At 42.6% G+C, this 14,147-nt stretch overlaps 1 protein-coding gene across 2 annotated transcripts in view; it reads left to right on the top strand.

The window, feature by feature from the left end:
* Positions 1–8,942: 8,942 nt before the first annotated feature.
* The window catches only part of LOC122558541 (mixed lineage kinase domain-like protein), a 43,854-nt gene continuing 38,649 nt past the window's right edge, over positions 8,943–14,147 (top strand). Inside the window, exon 1 of one of the 2 annotated variants that reach the window (XM_043707240.1) lies at positions 8,943–9,345. The gene's annotated coding sequence lies outside the window, so the exon portion shown is untranslated. Of the gene's footprint in view, positions 9,346–10,170; positions 10,192–14,147 lie in introns of those variants that run through there. The other variant, XM_043707241.1, reaches the window with a different exon arrangement.

Genomic DNA, 14,147 nt, shown 5'->3' with positions numbered 1-14,147 from the left:
TCCTTTATTGGTCAGAGTATTGAGTACAGGAGTTGGGAGGTCATGTTTCGGCTGTACAGGACATTGGTTAGGCCACTGTTGGAATATTGCGTGCAATTCTGGTCTCCTTCCTATTGGAAAGATGTTGTGAAACTTGAAAGGGTTCAGAAAAGATTCACAAGGATGTTGCCACTGTTGGAGGATCTGAGCAACAGGGAGAGGCCGAATAGGCTGGGGCGTCAGAGGCTGAGGGGTGACCTTATAGAGATTTACAATATTATGAGGGGCATGGATAGGATAAATAGACAAAGTCTTTTCCCTGGGGTCGGGCAGTCCAGAACTAGAGGGCATAGGTTTAAGGTGAGAGGGGAAAGATATAAAAAAGAGACCTAAGTGGCAACTTTTTCACGCAGAGGGTGGTACGTGTATGCAATGAGCTGACAGAGGACGTGGTGGAGGCTGGTACAATTGCAACATTTAGGAGACATTTGGATGGGTATATGAATAGGAAGGGTTTGGAGGGATATGGGCTGGGTGCTGGCAGGTGGGACTAGATTGGGTTGGGATATCTGGTCGGCCTGGACGGGTTGGACTGAAGGGTCAGTTTCCATGCTGTCAATCTCTATGACTCTCTATCAGGTTTCATTCTGGCATCTGACTCATTCTGCAATCTGACATTTCCAGTACACAATCAAATAGAATCATAACAATGTTCTAAACTGCTTTTTTAAATATAATCAAAATCATCCAAATGTTTGTGGAAAACCTTGGTTGGATCAAATCTAGAGTACTGTGTTCAGTTCTGGGCTCTGCACCTCAGGGAGCATACAGTGATCTTGGAAGGGATGCACCCCAGATTCATCAGAATGATGAATAACAGCAAAGTAATGTAGATTTTAAAGATCAGAAATAAGAACAGAAAATGCTGGAGAAACAGACCAGGTCTTTGGAAGAAGAATCATAGCGGACTCAAAACATTAATTTAGTTTCTGTCACCACAGATATTGCCAGACAATCTGATGTTTTCCAGCATTTTCTGTTTTATTCCAATAGTTACATTGAGATTAAATTCTGAGAACATGGTACGTGGTTTGTAGAGAAGTGTTTACAAATCTCAAATTGAAATTTGGTTCAATATTTTAAGTTTAACTTAAAACATTAAAAACAATTTCAACATTTAAAAGGCATCCAGATTGGTATATGAATAGGAAAGGTTGAGAGGGATATGGGCTAAATGCTGGAAAATGGGACTAGATTAATTTAGGATATCTGGTTGGCATGGACAAGTTGGACTCACAGGTCTGTTTCCGTGCTGTACATCTCTATGACTGTACGACATTAAGATACTGTAAGTCAGTGAGACTTCACTTTCAAGCAGTCACACATAGGGCCTAATTACTGTGAACAAGAAGCTAAATTAGCATTTCTAACTTGGGCATTGTTCTTATAAAATATATAAGTCAATGCACAGAATGGTCAGAAACAAAGCATGTACACCTTTGGAAATTGATGAGACTGGGACTACCATGCAGAGAGGGAATGTGATGCTCTATTTGCCTCCAGTTTCTATGGGATTCATTTAAGCTGCAATTAGTACTTAAGTTTTTTTGTGTAGATTTTTTAATGTCTCTTGCAAGTGCGTCTTTGAAACAAGTGAAAGAAAAACTCTAAATAAAAATTAGGTATAAATAATCCAGACTAAGTTATAACACCACAAGAGCATAAAATGTAGAGCAGAAGTACACATTGTTCTCGTATAAAGCGTGTTTCAGCGGCACAATTTGGCTATAACGTTGCTGAAGAACTAGGGAACAGTATTTTCAAGAACGCTTACCTCTGTTCACAATAACGCAATTCTGCCAGCAATCATTTCACACGCTTCATTCTGCGCATGCGCCAATGTCAGCTGCTGTCAGAGCATGTCAGAGGTACAGTACTATACATTGAGTAGCTCCATCTCAAAAATTAAATAAATGAATGTCCATTGTTCTCTCTATCTTTCTCTCTCTCTCTCTCTAAGACAAGAATATTCTTGTATAATTCCTCCCTAATCCCTGTATAATTCCTGCAGAACTGCATTACTCTTATACATAACATTTGCCTTTCTAATTTGTTCTTGTACCTGCATATCACACAATCTAAACCAATCCCCAAGAAACAGGCACAAGATAATCAATTACAGCCATCCACTCCTGCAACCACAACTGCACCTGAAGGTGGTGATGATAATGACCGTGTCCCTGCATTAACAATATTTTTTCATTGTAATGTGTTAAATTTGCTTTTGTTTCCTTAATAAATATGATTTAAATCTTGATTCAGGCTGTGCTATACTTTCTGTTTGACTTTTGGGTGATTTTTGAGTGAGCGTGAGTGATATATTTTGCTGGTCTGCCCCGAACTCCACTCAGATGCTGCCTGACTGGCTGTGTTTTTCCAGCACGACACTCTTCGATTCTGATCTCCAGCATCTGCAGTCCTCACTCCCTCCTTACCTGGTGTCAGTCTCATAACATTTCTCCGGACTGCCTCAAATGCCAGTGTATCTTTTCTAAAATAAGGGGGCCCAAAAGTGTTCATAGAATTCCAGCTACGATGTGACTCATGCCTTGTCTTATTTATGTAAAACATTAGATTAGATTACTTACAGTGTGGAAACAGGCCCTTCGGGCCAACAAGTCCACACTGCCCCGCCGAAGCGCAACCCACCATATACCCCTACATTTACCCCTTACCTAACACTACGGGCAATTTAGCATAACCAATTCACCTGGCCTGCACATCTTTTGACTGTGGGCGGAAACCCACGCAGACACGGGGAGAACGTGCAAACTCCACACAGTCAGTCGCCTGAGGCGAGAATTGAACCCGGGTATCTGGCGCTGTGAGGCAGCAGTGCTAACCACTGTGCCGCACATTCCTATGCTTGTGCTGTACTCCCCATGAAATGGATTCTGTTTGTCTTCCCTACTACCTGCTGAACTTAGATGTGATTTTTGTATCTAAGGTGGATAATGGGGATAATGAAAAAAATATATGGCATATTCTGTGACTGGGTCACAGAACGTGAAAGTTTGTTGACAGCACAACTGACTTGGCTTAATATATCTAAAGTAGTTATCTCCACCTCAACTCTGTCTAGAGTGGAAGCACATTTTGGAGGTATACTGACACATACTGGATAGGACAAGTAGCTAAGTCAGAACAATGTGTTTGCTGGATGGTCAGAATGCGGCCACAAGCAAGAGGCTGTCCAAAGTGGGTTGGTGCTGGGAGTACAGCCACAACGAACAGCTAGGCTGGAATTTGATTTCGCTTTGTGCTTCTTATTATCGAATAATTATTGCATTTCTCTTCCCTGTGTTTGTTGGAGATGAGAGCCCATGATGTAGAAAGAATAGCCCAGGCCAGCAGCTGGCTCCTCTCTGTCATTGACCTACAGCCCATGAAAAGAGCAGGTTCTGGAACTGCAGTGCCATTCCATCATGGATGGTGAGGTAGAAATGCAGGCACAAGAAAGTGAGTAGCCAAATGACTGGTCATGGGCCAGCTTTGGATGAGCATGAATAACAATGTCCCTGTGTCTTCCACTGCTCATACAGTAGTGATAGTGAGTGTGCTGGAAGTACTGATACCTTGTTCCTCCACTCCACATCACAGGAGTGAGACAGATGATGGAGACACTGTCCAGAAGGAGAGAGAGAGAAAAAAGGGAAGCAGACAAAAAGATTGTTGACACTAATCCATGGAAGAAGAGGTGATAACAGGGACCGTGTGTGCCTGAAAATGGGTTGGCTGTGCTGAGACATGTTTGCAACCCAAACAGGACAGGATCTGAGGCATGGAGGGAAGTGTTCATGCTCTGAAATTGTTCAACTCAATATTAAGTCCTAAAGGCAGTAAGGTGCTGAGGTGGAAGATGAGGTGTTGTTTCTCCAGCTTGCATTGAGATTTGCTGGAGCACTGCAGCAGACCTGAAACAGAAAGGTTAGCATGGGAACAGAGTGGTGTGTAGAAGCCGCAGGCAACTGGAAGCTTGGGTAATTTTTACAGTTATAGAAACATAGAATCCTGACAGTACGACAGTAGGCCATTCGACACATTGAGTTCATATCAACCCTCCAAACAGCATCCCACTCAGACTTACCAGTCTACCCTATCCCTGTAACTCTGCATTTCCCATGGCTCATCAACCTAGCCTGCACATCCCTGGACACTATGGGCAATTTAGCATGGAGAAAGTGAGGACTGCAGATGCTGGAGATCAGAGCTGAAAATGTGTTGCTGGAAAAGCGCAGCAGGTCAGGCAGCATCCAGGGAACAGGAGAATCGATGTTTTGGGCATTTCCTGAAGAAGGGCTTATGCCAGAAACGTCGATTCTCCTGTTCCCTGGATGCTGCCTGACCTGCTGCTCTTTTCCAGCAACACATTTTCAGAGCTGAACATCTTTGAACTGTGGGAGGGAACCTGAGTACCTGGAGGAGTACGGGGAGAACGTGCAAACTCTACACAGACAGTGACCCTAGGCAGGAATTGAACCTGGGTCCCTGGCACTGTGGCAGCAGTGCTAACCACTGAGCTTTTGGGCTAACCAAAATGGAGATAGATAGAGAATGTTAGGGCTCAACCAGGATTTGAATCCAAAACTTGTCGCACTTACTCCATCCACCCGAAGCAAGAATCATAACCCGAGACCAACAAACATACACCATCAGAGTGTAGGTGTTTGCCAAAGCAACCATTTAGTCTGCATTTCATCTCTCCAATTCAGAGGAGACCATATTGCGAGCAGCAAATGCTGTCAATGATTGAATAAAGTACCAGTTCATCACTGTTTCACATAGAAGTTGGATCTGCCTTTGGATAGTGAGGAGGGAGGAGGCAAACTGGGAAGTGTTGCAAACTTTTTGTGGCAAGATAGCAGGTTACATAAGCTTTGGTGAGAATGAAGAATGGTGTTCCTGTGTCCTCCACTGCACATCGATATTAATGAACAATAGCTGATTCTGGAGGGTTGGGGTAGGAGGGTAAAGTCCTGAGATCCTTCTATTTTCTCCTGCAGGTAATCCAGGAAGACTAGAGAGCTGCCATCACAAGGGGAGATAAATCAAACTCTAAGGAGGAGGGGGTTGCCCCATGGGCTCCCATATTACATCCGTTTCCTAGATCCTGTAGCAGCACAGATACTAAAATGTCAGTGAGGGTGTATACGTTCACACATAAATTCAGGTTGACCACCTGGCGAGAGAGTCACACACACCGCTGAATGGTTGTCAAAGGGTGTGACAGCTAGGGCTATGAGGCACAGAGGAGTGCAGGAGGCTATATTGTTATTGAGCCTGCCATCAGCCCAAAGACTGGCTTCTGGTATCGTCAGTAAGGTGGTAAGTGCTGGATAGCCCAAGAATTGTTGCTAGAACTAGGGCCATTACAATCTATATCAATCATTTGTATGTGTGGATGAAGTGTACAATTTCTAAAGTTTCTGAAGACATAAAACTGTGAATTGTGAAGAGGATGAAGGGAGACTTCAAGGGATTTGGACAGCTTAGTGAATGGGAAAGACTACAGCAAATTATATATGATAAGAATAAGTGCAAGCTCATCCACTTTGGTAGGAAACAGGAAGGCAGAGTATTTCCAAAATAGTAAGAAGTTGGGAAGTGTTGGTGTCCAAAGGAACTGGATGCCCTTATTCATGCGTAAGTTAAAGCCTGCCAACACCACATGTGACTCCAGGCAACACACACACACACACACACACACACACACACACACACACACACACACACTATACCATTGCATCTATTTATCCTGGTGTCTGAGTGTACCTGGTGTGTCTCTGAGTTTGTGGGAATTTTAGAATAGCATGTATTTTGATTGAACAGACAAAATAGGAAATAAGAACTCCTCAAGGCAGCTGTGTCACTCAATAAAAACATGATTTATCTGATTGTGACCATCTTGCTGCCCGCCCTCACCTCACGTGTCATCCTTGACTACTTTGTAGATCAAAAATCTGTCTGACTTAGATATATTCAAATATCCTGCCTCCACTGCTCTCTGGGATAGTAAATTTCAAACATAAGTGAACCTCTAATGGAATAAATTCTTCCTTATCTCTATCTTAAACAGGAGACATCTTATTTTGAAACCGTGTCTTCAAAGTTTAGATTCCACCAAGGAGAAAAACCAGCTTTCAGCATGTATTCTGTCAAGCCTCCTCAAAACCTTACATGTTTAGATAAAATCACCTATTATTCTTCAAAAGTCCAAAGAGTATAGGTTCACCCTTTTCTCACAAGACAACATCTTCATTGCAGGAATCACCAGGAAAGAATGTTCATTGATTTGCATCCAATGTGAATGTGTCTTCCTTTCATTAGGAGCTTAAAAGTATGCACAGTCTACTTGATGCACTCTCACCAATGTCCTTTGCCAAAGTCATAGCAAGATTTCCATTGTCTTCCTAATGATTTGCCAAACCTCTTTGTTAACTTGTTTTTACCCACAGAAAGAGACTAGCCCAGATGGAGTCCAGACCATGCACTCAGATCCTGCACAGACCAGCCAGCAGGTGTATTTGGTGACAACTTTAATTTCTCCTTACTACAATCTGAAGTTCCCATCTGCTTCAAGAAGATCTCCATCATCCCGGTACCAAAGAAAGCTCATGCAGTGTGCCTTAATAACTACTGCCTGGCGGTGCTGACCTCAATAATTATGAAGTGCTTTAAGAGGTTAGTCATGGATCATATCAACTGTAGCCTCCCAGCCTGCCTTGATCCCTTGCAGTTTGCCTACCATCACAACAGATCTAGGGTAGATGCCATCTCCCTGGCCCTACACTCATTCCTGGAACATCTGGATACCTACGTCAGACTCCTACTTATTGACTGCAGTTCCACCTTCAACATTATAATTCCAACCAAACTAATCTCCACACTCCAAGACCTAGGTCCCTGCTCTGCCCTCTGCAACTAGATCCTCGACTTCCTGGCCTACAGACCACAATCAGTGAGAATACTTCCTCCACAACAGTCCTCAACTCTGGCATCCCACTGCAAACTCAGTCCATTCCTATACTCCTTATACACTTAGGACGAAATTTAGCCACACAGTCATAACTCCATCCACAAGTTTGCTAACTACATCACTGTTGTAAGCTGGATATAAAACAATGATGAGACAGAATAGTGGAAAGATATTGAGTGCTTGGTGATTAGATTACTCACAGTGTAGAAACAGGCCCTTCGGCCCAACAAGTCCACACCGCCCTGCCGAAGCGCAACCCACCCAATACCCCTACATTTACCCCTTACCTAGCACTACAGGCAATTTAGCATGGCAAATTCACCTCCCCTGCACATCTTTGAACTGTGGGAGGAAACCGGAGCACCCGGAGGAAACCCACACAGACATGGGGAGAACATGCAAACTACATACAGTCAGTCGCCTGAGGCGGGAATTGAACCCGGGTCTCTAGCACTGTGAGGCAGCAGTGCTAACCACTGTACCACCGTGCCGATATGGTGTAAAGACAACAACCACACCCTCAATGTCAGCAAAACGAAACAGTTGGTCATTGACTTCAAGAAGCAAGGTGCAGGGCACGTCCCTGTCTGCATCAATGATGCTGATGTGGGCATGGTCGAAAGTACCAACAATCTGTCCTGCTCCACACATGTTGATGTGATGGCCAAGAAAGCATAACAACTCCTCTACTTCCTCAGCAGGCTGAGGAAATTTGTTGTGTCCATAAAAACTCTTAGCAGTTTATATAGATGCACCATAGAAGGCATTCTGTCTGGATGTACCATGGCTTGGTATGGCAACTGAAGAAGGGCTTATGCCCGAAACGTCGATTCTCCTGTTCCCTGGATGCTGCCTGACCTGCTGCGCTTTTCCAGCAACACATTTTCAGCTTTGGTATGGCAACTGCTCTGCCTAGGACTGTAAGAAACTACAGAGAGTTGTGAACACAGCCCAGTACATCATATAAACCAACCTTCCATTCATTGACTCCATCTATGTTTCTTGCTGCCTTAGGAAGGCAGCCAACATAATCAAAGACCTCTCCCACCCCAGTTATACTCTCTTCCAACCTCTTCAGTTGTGCAGAAGATACATAAACTTATGATCAAGAATAGCTGATTCAAGAAGAGATTCTTCCCTGCTGTTATTAGATTTCTGAATAAACCTCTCAAATTTTAAAATTAATGTTGACTTCACTCCTTGTGCACTTTCTCTGCAGCCTTACCCTAATACACGTTGTATGCTAAGATCTGCCTATACTGCATTGTACCTCGGTACGTGACAATAATAAATCAAATCGAATCAAATGTACCCATATCTCTCCGTGTATTCCATTGTCTCATTCCATTTAAATAGTATTCTGGTTTCTCTGTGTTTCTTACCAACTTGGAAAAAACTTGTTGTTTTTCTACAATGTTTTATCCACCAACAAAACAGTTGGCCTTTCATTTAAATCATCCGTGTCCCTTTGCCAGAGTCTGTCCCCTCCTGACAAGTTGCTTTCCTCTCTATCTTTGATCAACAAATTTGCTGCCTTCAATCAAGGAAAAAATATAAATTGTAAACAGTTGAATGCAAATACAAAAGCAAAATGCTGCAGCGGCTGGAATCTGAAATAAAAGCCGTATATGCTGGAACGACTCAATGTGGGCTGGGTGATGGAGAGAGAGAAAACGAAGTTCCCGCTTCAGCTCAGGTGAAAGGTCGGCCACTTTGAAAAGTTAACTTGCTTTTCATCCTGTGGCGCCGCCCGAGCAATTCCAGCATTTCTCCATGTGTGTCTTTTTCAGTTTGTCTTTCCATTTCTGTGCAGTAGGTGAATATACCTATCTTTAAGTTTGTACATTGTTTGCCTGTACATTTCTTTGTGTGGTTTGGTTGTGTGTGTGTGTGTGTGCCTTCTTCATGTACGTGTGATTATATGTGAGTGCTTGTGCTCTTTCGGTTTGTGCCACAAATTCCTGAAGCTGATCGCTATGGTACACTTCAGCGGCCAAGTATTAGACACTTCCTCTCCTGCTGCCAGCTGCTACCCGCGGGGCCGGATGACTTTCATCGACGGGTCAAATTGATACTCGCAGGAGTTTGGGGGAGTGGCTGTGTGAGGAAGGAAAAGTTATGTGAAAAAAATAATCCGTCGAGAGGCGAACTGAAGCTTTGGAGAGTGATTGTCACTCAGATTAAAGAAGAGCACCAGAAAGCAGGGCGCTTGGAAGTTGGAATTGAATTAATTGACAAGCACGCCGTCTGATACAACCGGGGAGGGAGTGAATCGTAGAGACTGCCATTTCTGCAAAGAACAACCCAAACAGGAGGGAGACGACCACAGGGTAAGTAGCCGCATCCTGCTCCCCGGGTGGCTATCCCTAATTTTACAAACATCAACCCAGGCTTGACAACGATCTTTTGTCTCCCACCTGGAAACAACTCCAAACATATTTCAACCTTAGTTCGTGGGATGGGGAGGGGAACGGTGTCGAGTCACTCAGCAATGGGGCTGGAACTCCCCCCAAACTCTCTCAGATCAGGTCAGTGACTTGGAACCAGATGTGAGCCACCATACCCGGGCGCTACCCGAGGAAGCTCCAGGATTTGAATGACAATCCCCTGGACATTTATGAAAGCTGTTCAGGAAAGAAAATCAAAACCAAACCACCCTCAAGTGTGTTCCGAATGATGTCCATCATTGTTTCATTTTCGTTCAACACTTCTTATTACACAGAAAACCATGGACGACGGGGATGATGGAGAAAAGAGATTGGGAGGCTTGTGACTGTTTAACTTATCGGTGCAGAGAGGAAACGTTTATTCAGTAGCAAGGCAACTGGGGACAGAGGTCAAACCCCACGGTTATAAACTACTTAAAAAGCAGATCGGGGGAGCGGTTGAGCAATCAGGAGTTTTGGACCTGTCAGCCTTGTTTGAAATAGAAACCAAAGATAACAGTTGTAACATGATAAAGAGCGATTACTTGTTCAGTCATTCACTAAAATTCCTGAGGAGATTGATGGTTTGATGCTGTGACTAACATGTTCCAAAGGATTTGTTCGTTTAAACGTCCAGTTATTGTGGCCTAAATCAGTTCAGTTAACTGCAGGAGGACTGATGGAGACTGGTATCCTGAAGTATTAAACATGGCAGAAGCCTCAATGTCTAAGATTGCTTGTCCTTCTGAGGTATGATGACATTCTGAAATTGAATTTGTGCCCGAAGTGTCCTTGGCTGGATAGCCGAGCTTGTAGTCTAAAAGGAGCTGTGCTAAAATAAATTAGTTCGTATTCCTATGTACCTTTCTGCATGTATTTTGCCTATGTGGCTTTCCTTAGGCCATGATGCTAAACAGTGGGTGTAGGTGGGCTATTTGATTATGGCCAGATATGACTATGAGTTTAAAATGAGTTATAAAAAGAGCATTGATAGTCAAAATCCAGATTAATGTTTTTAGGTAATTGTGCAGGAGTCTGCTGAAGACATCAGGGACTACATACAGGAATTTTATCACGTTGTAAAGGGTTAAAATTCCTGATGAAAGGCTTTTGCCCGAAACATCGATTTCGAAGCTCCTTGGATGCTGCCTGAACTGCTGTGCTGTTCCAGCACCACTAATCCAGAATTTTATCACGTTGTAGAGTCACTGATTAATAATTTAAAATTTTCACTGAGGGAGTCAGAGATGGATTAGGAGAAATTATTTTGGCAGAAAGTTGTTAGATTAACATCAGGGACTAGTTGAAACAGAGACCATTGTTTCTTTAAGGCTGTCAAGAAAGCACAATAATTAGTTTTGGATTGCTCTGGTGAAAGGTGCCCCTCATGATTTTATAAACCTCTATAAGGTCACCCTTTAGAAGTAAGTATAACTCACAGAATCATAGACGTGTATAAAGATTTATAAGTACTATTATACTTAAATTCAAACAAGGGTTCATTCCATAAATTGGTGGATTTGAACCCAAATGTAGAGCAGTACATAATCCAATAGACAACCTGCTTCCACTCCATGAGGAAGCTCAATATAATTCAGACACATTGAGTAGAATAATTTTTGAGGGAATATCTCTCTTGCCTTCAATGTTGCAGGAAATTGCTAGGAATTGGTTTACCAGTTGCACCTTTCTGCAAGGAGCAAATTATATTGAGATATTTAAATCCACCCCAAGGGTTGGATAAAGAGTTCAGTTAGATTAGGAGAGAGAATTACAGTTGAGATTATCAGGCAGTGAGAATACTATGGTTAGAATTAAGGGTGCACAATTCTGTTGGGACTTGTCTACAAAACCTCTGATGATAGATGGATAGTGAGGGGATTTGTAAATTATGGAAATATGATTAATTGCAGCTAAACAGTGTGATTGAACTAGAAGATTTTAATTTTTCACAAACTGTAAAAACAACTCAAGTGTTAAAATAGTAAATGTCTGGAAAGTTTTCAGGACAGGATTTTGAATTAGGCTCTGAATTTTTGATTTGGAAAGTGAACTTTTCACAGAAGTTTCTACTCAAAGCTTATTTTTATATCACTGATTGCAAACTCTTCCAAGGACCAGCAGAATTAGATATCTTCTCAGAATGGATGATAACCTAATTTTAATAGTCCATTTTAAGAGTCCAGCTATAAATGGATTTATTACAAAAAAATAAGCAATTATCATCTGTCAGCATGATTTTTACCCTGCAGTGAATTGATGTAAAAGTTCACACCATGAGCAAATGTGTGGGCTTGCTGACAGCATAAGTGGTTTGGTCATTTTCTTTGAGACAGAAATAGAAAGTGCTAGAGAAACTCTGCTGCTCTGCCAGATCTATTAATTTTGTTTTTCTCTTCATAGAGAGTTTCTTCAGCACTTCCTGTTTTTGTTTCAGATTTCCAGCATCTTCAGTTTTTTTGTTTTATTTCTTTGAGGCAGAATATCTGCAAATGATGAGTGTCATGATTGGAACAAGATCAGCTGGGTGACCCTCTTGGAATATGATTAGGGCTGTTAACCTGATCCAGTCAGGGAACTCTGGCTGAGATAAAAGTGTGAATGTCCTTGATGCAGACACTCTAGTGCCTGAGGCAAAAGTGAGGACTGCAGATGCTGGAAATCAGAGTCTGGATTAGAGTGGTGCTGGAAACGCACAACAGGTCAGGCAGCATCTGAGGAGCAGGAAAATCGACGTTTTGGGCAAAAGCCCCTTTAGTGCTTGAGTCTGTAAGAGACAAACTGTTGTCAAATATTGTGCAACTCATAAATAAAGGGTGACTGGTGATCGGACACCAACCTGTACAAAATTATTTCAGTGGGTAGCCAGTCCAAGTTATGTAAAGGCCTAATATCAGTCCCTGCCCAAAACCAAAAATCGTGCACTGTGTATAGGCTGCTGCCTGTGAATAACACAATTTCAAACGAACTAATTATTTTTGAAAAGCCTAAACACATTTATCTGTTAGATAAGTGCACAACAATCTAATTATTTAATTTTTAAAAAATTTCAAAGCTTTGACAACATTCCTGTGAATATTTTTACACCAGAAGATCTTAATTTAAGAGTCATTTAAAAATCTGCAAATGATGGAATTGGATTGAATTCACCACAGTGATTAATTTGATCTAGGATAAGGTGAATTTTGTGGATAGTTCTGACCACAGCATACCATGGGATGTCCCCATCTAACAATGCCCTGTTCAACATTATTTTGCTTTTACATCAGTCAGTGAATGGATCTTTTTTACAATTACAAGTTGTTTTGAAGTAGTTTTGAACTGATCGGATGTAGTGGTGTATGACCTGATCAGCAGTGGCCAATCAGCAGACCTATCCCACTCTTTTTGCTGATCCTCAGTCATAGAGTCATAGAGATGTACAGCGCAGAAACAGACCAGTCATGCAGCCTCCCCATGTTCCTAGCATGTGGGCGGCACCGTGCTTAGCACTGCTGCCTCACAGCGCCAGAGACCTGGGTTCAATTCCCGCCTCAGGCAACTGTCTGTCTGGAGTTTGCACATTCTCCCCGTGTCTGCGTAGGTTTCCTCCGGGTGCTCCAGTTTCCTCCGGGTGCTCCAGTTTCCTCCCACAGTCCAAAAATGTGCAGGTTAGATGAATTGGCCATGCTAAATTGCCCATAGTGTTAGGTAAAGGGGTAAATGTAGGGGAATGGGTATGAGTGGGTTGCTCTTCGGAGGTTTGGTGTGGACTTGTTGGGCTGAAGGGCCTGTTTCCACACTAAGTAATCTAGTCTAAACAGTAAATCTAATCTGATGTCCTTTTCCTGTAATCTTCCACCTGTGGCCTCTGCTGCACTCTGACTCATTGTGTTAGGAATGATTTGAGAAACAAATGCTGGTCTTCCCTTACCGCTTGAAAGACTAAAGGGGAAAAAATCCAAGCTGGGGCTCTTCCCTTCCATGTAAGCGGAATTTCTTCTTAGATATCTTTCTTGGAATAGTGCCATGGGAACTTCACTATTTGTATGAATATATGATATGGAAAGGCATGACCTCAATTTAACACTTCATACAATACAAAGGTAATGCAAACAAGGTGACAGTATCAGCGTAGATTGTTGGTGGAATATGATAGGAACTTAAACCACATGGGCTGTATTGAAAAAATGGCAGAATTGCATGAGAAGCCCAGCAATGCCTCAGGAGCAATTTGCTGCATTTTATAACTGCATTCCAAGTATTGTTGCAAATGATGTTATTAACTGCACATCTCACCTCATTAACATGTAGCTCATAACTTAATACCCACTGCACACAAACAGGATACCGAAAGTTCCTGAGAGCAAGTACCTGATGACTTCAACTCATCACTTCCTCCAAAGGGCCTCTATGTTGGTCATCAGGCACAAAGATTTCAGAGCACACTCAAATGGGCATTGGCCACACGCACGCCACATCCACAAGCATTAGTGTATGATAAGTGTCAGCCTCTAAGACACCCCCATCCTCAATCCATTTATATGATATTTTCTGCATTGAATGCTGCACCAACAGGACACAATGACAATTATTGCATTACTGCAGCAAGGATATTTGTGCTCAGAAACATACATCCAACTTGTGGACTGGACCAGCCTGCATCTCTGGGCAGTTCACTTGTTCTCTTAGTGATAATTCATTTCAGTCAACCCAGATGGTTACAG

This window comes from Chiloscyllium plagiosum, chromosome 17, assembly GCF_004010195.1.
Source record: "Chiloscyllium plagiosum isolate BGI_BamShark_2017 chromosome 17, ASM401019v2, whole genome shotgun sequence".
Taxonomy (NCBI): Eukaryota; Metazoa; Chordata; class Chondrichthyes; order Orectolobiformes; family Hemiscylliidae; genus Chiloscyllium; species Chiloscyllium plagiosum.
This window is presented reverse-complemented; position numbering and strand designations above follow the sequence as displayed.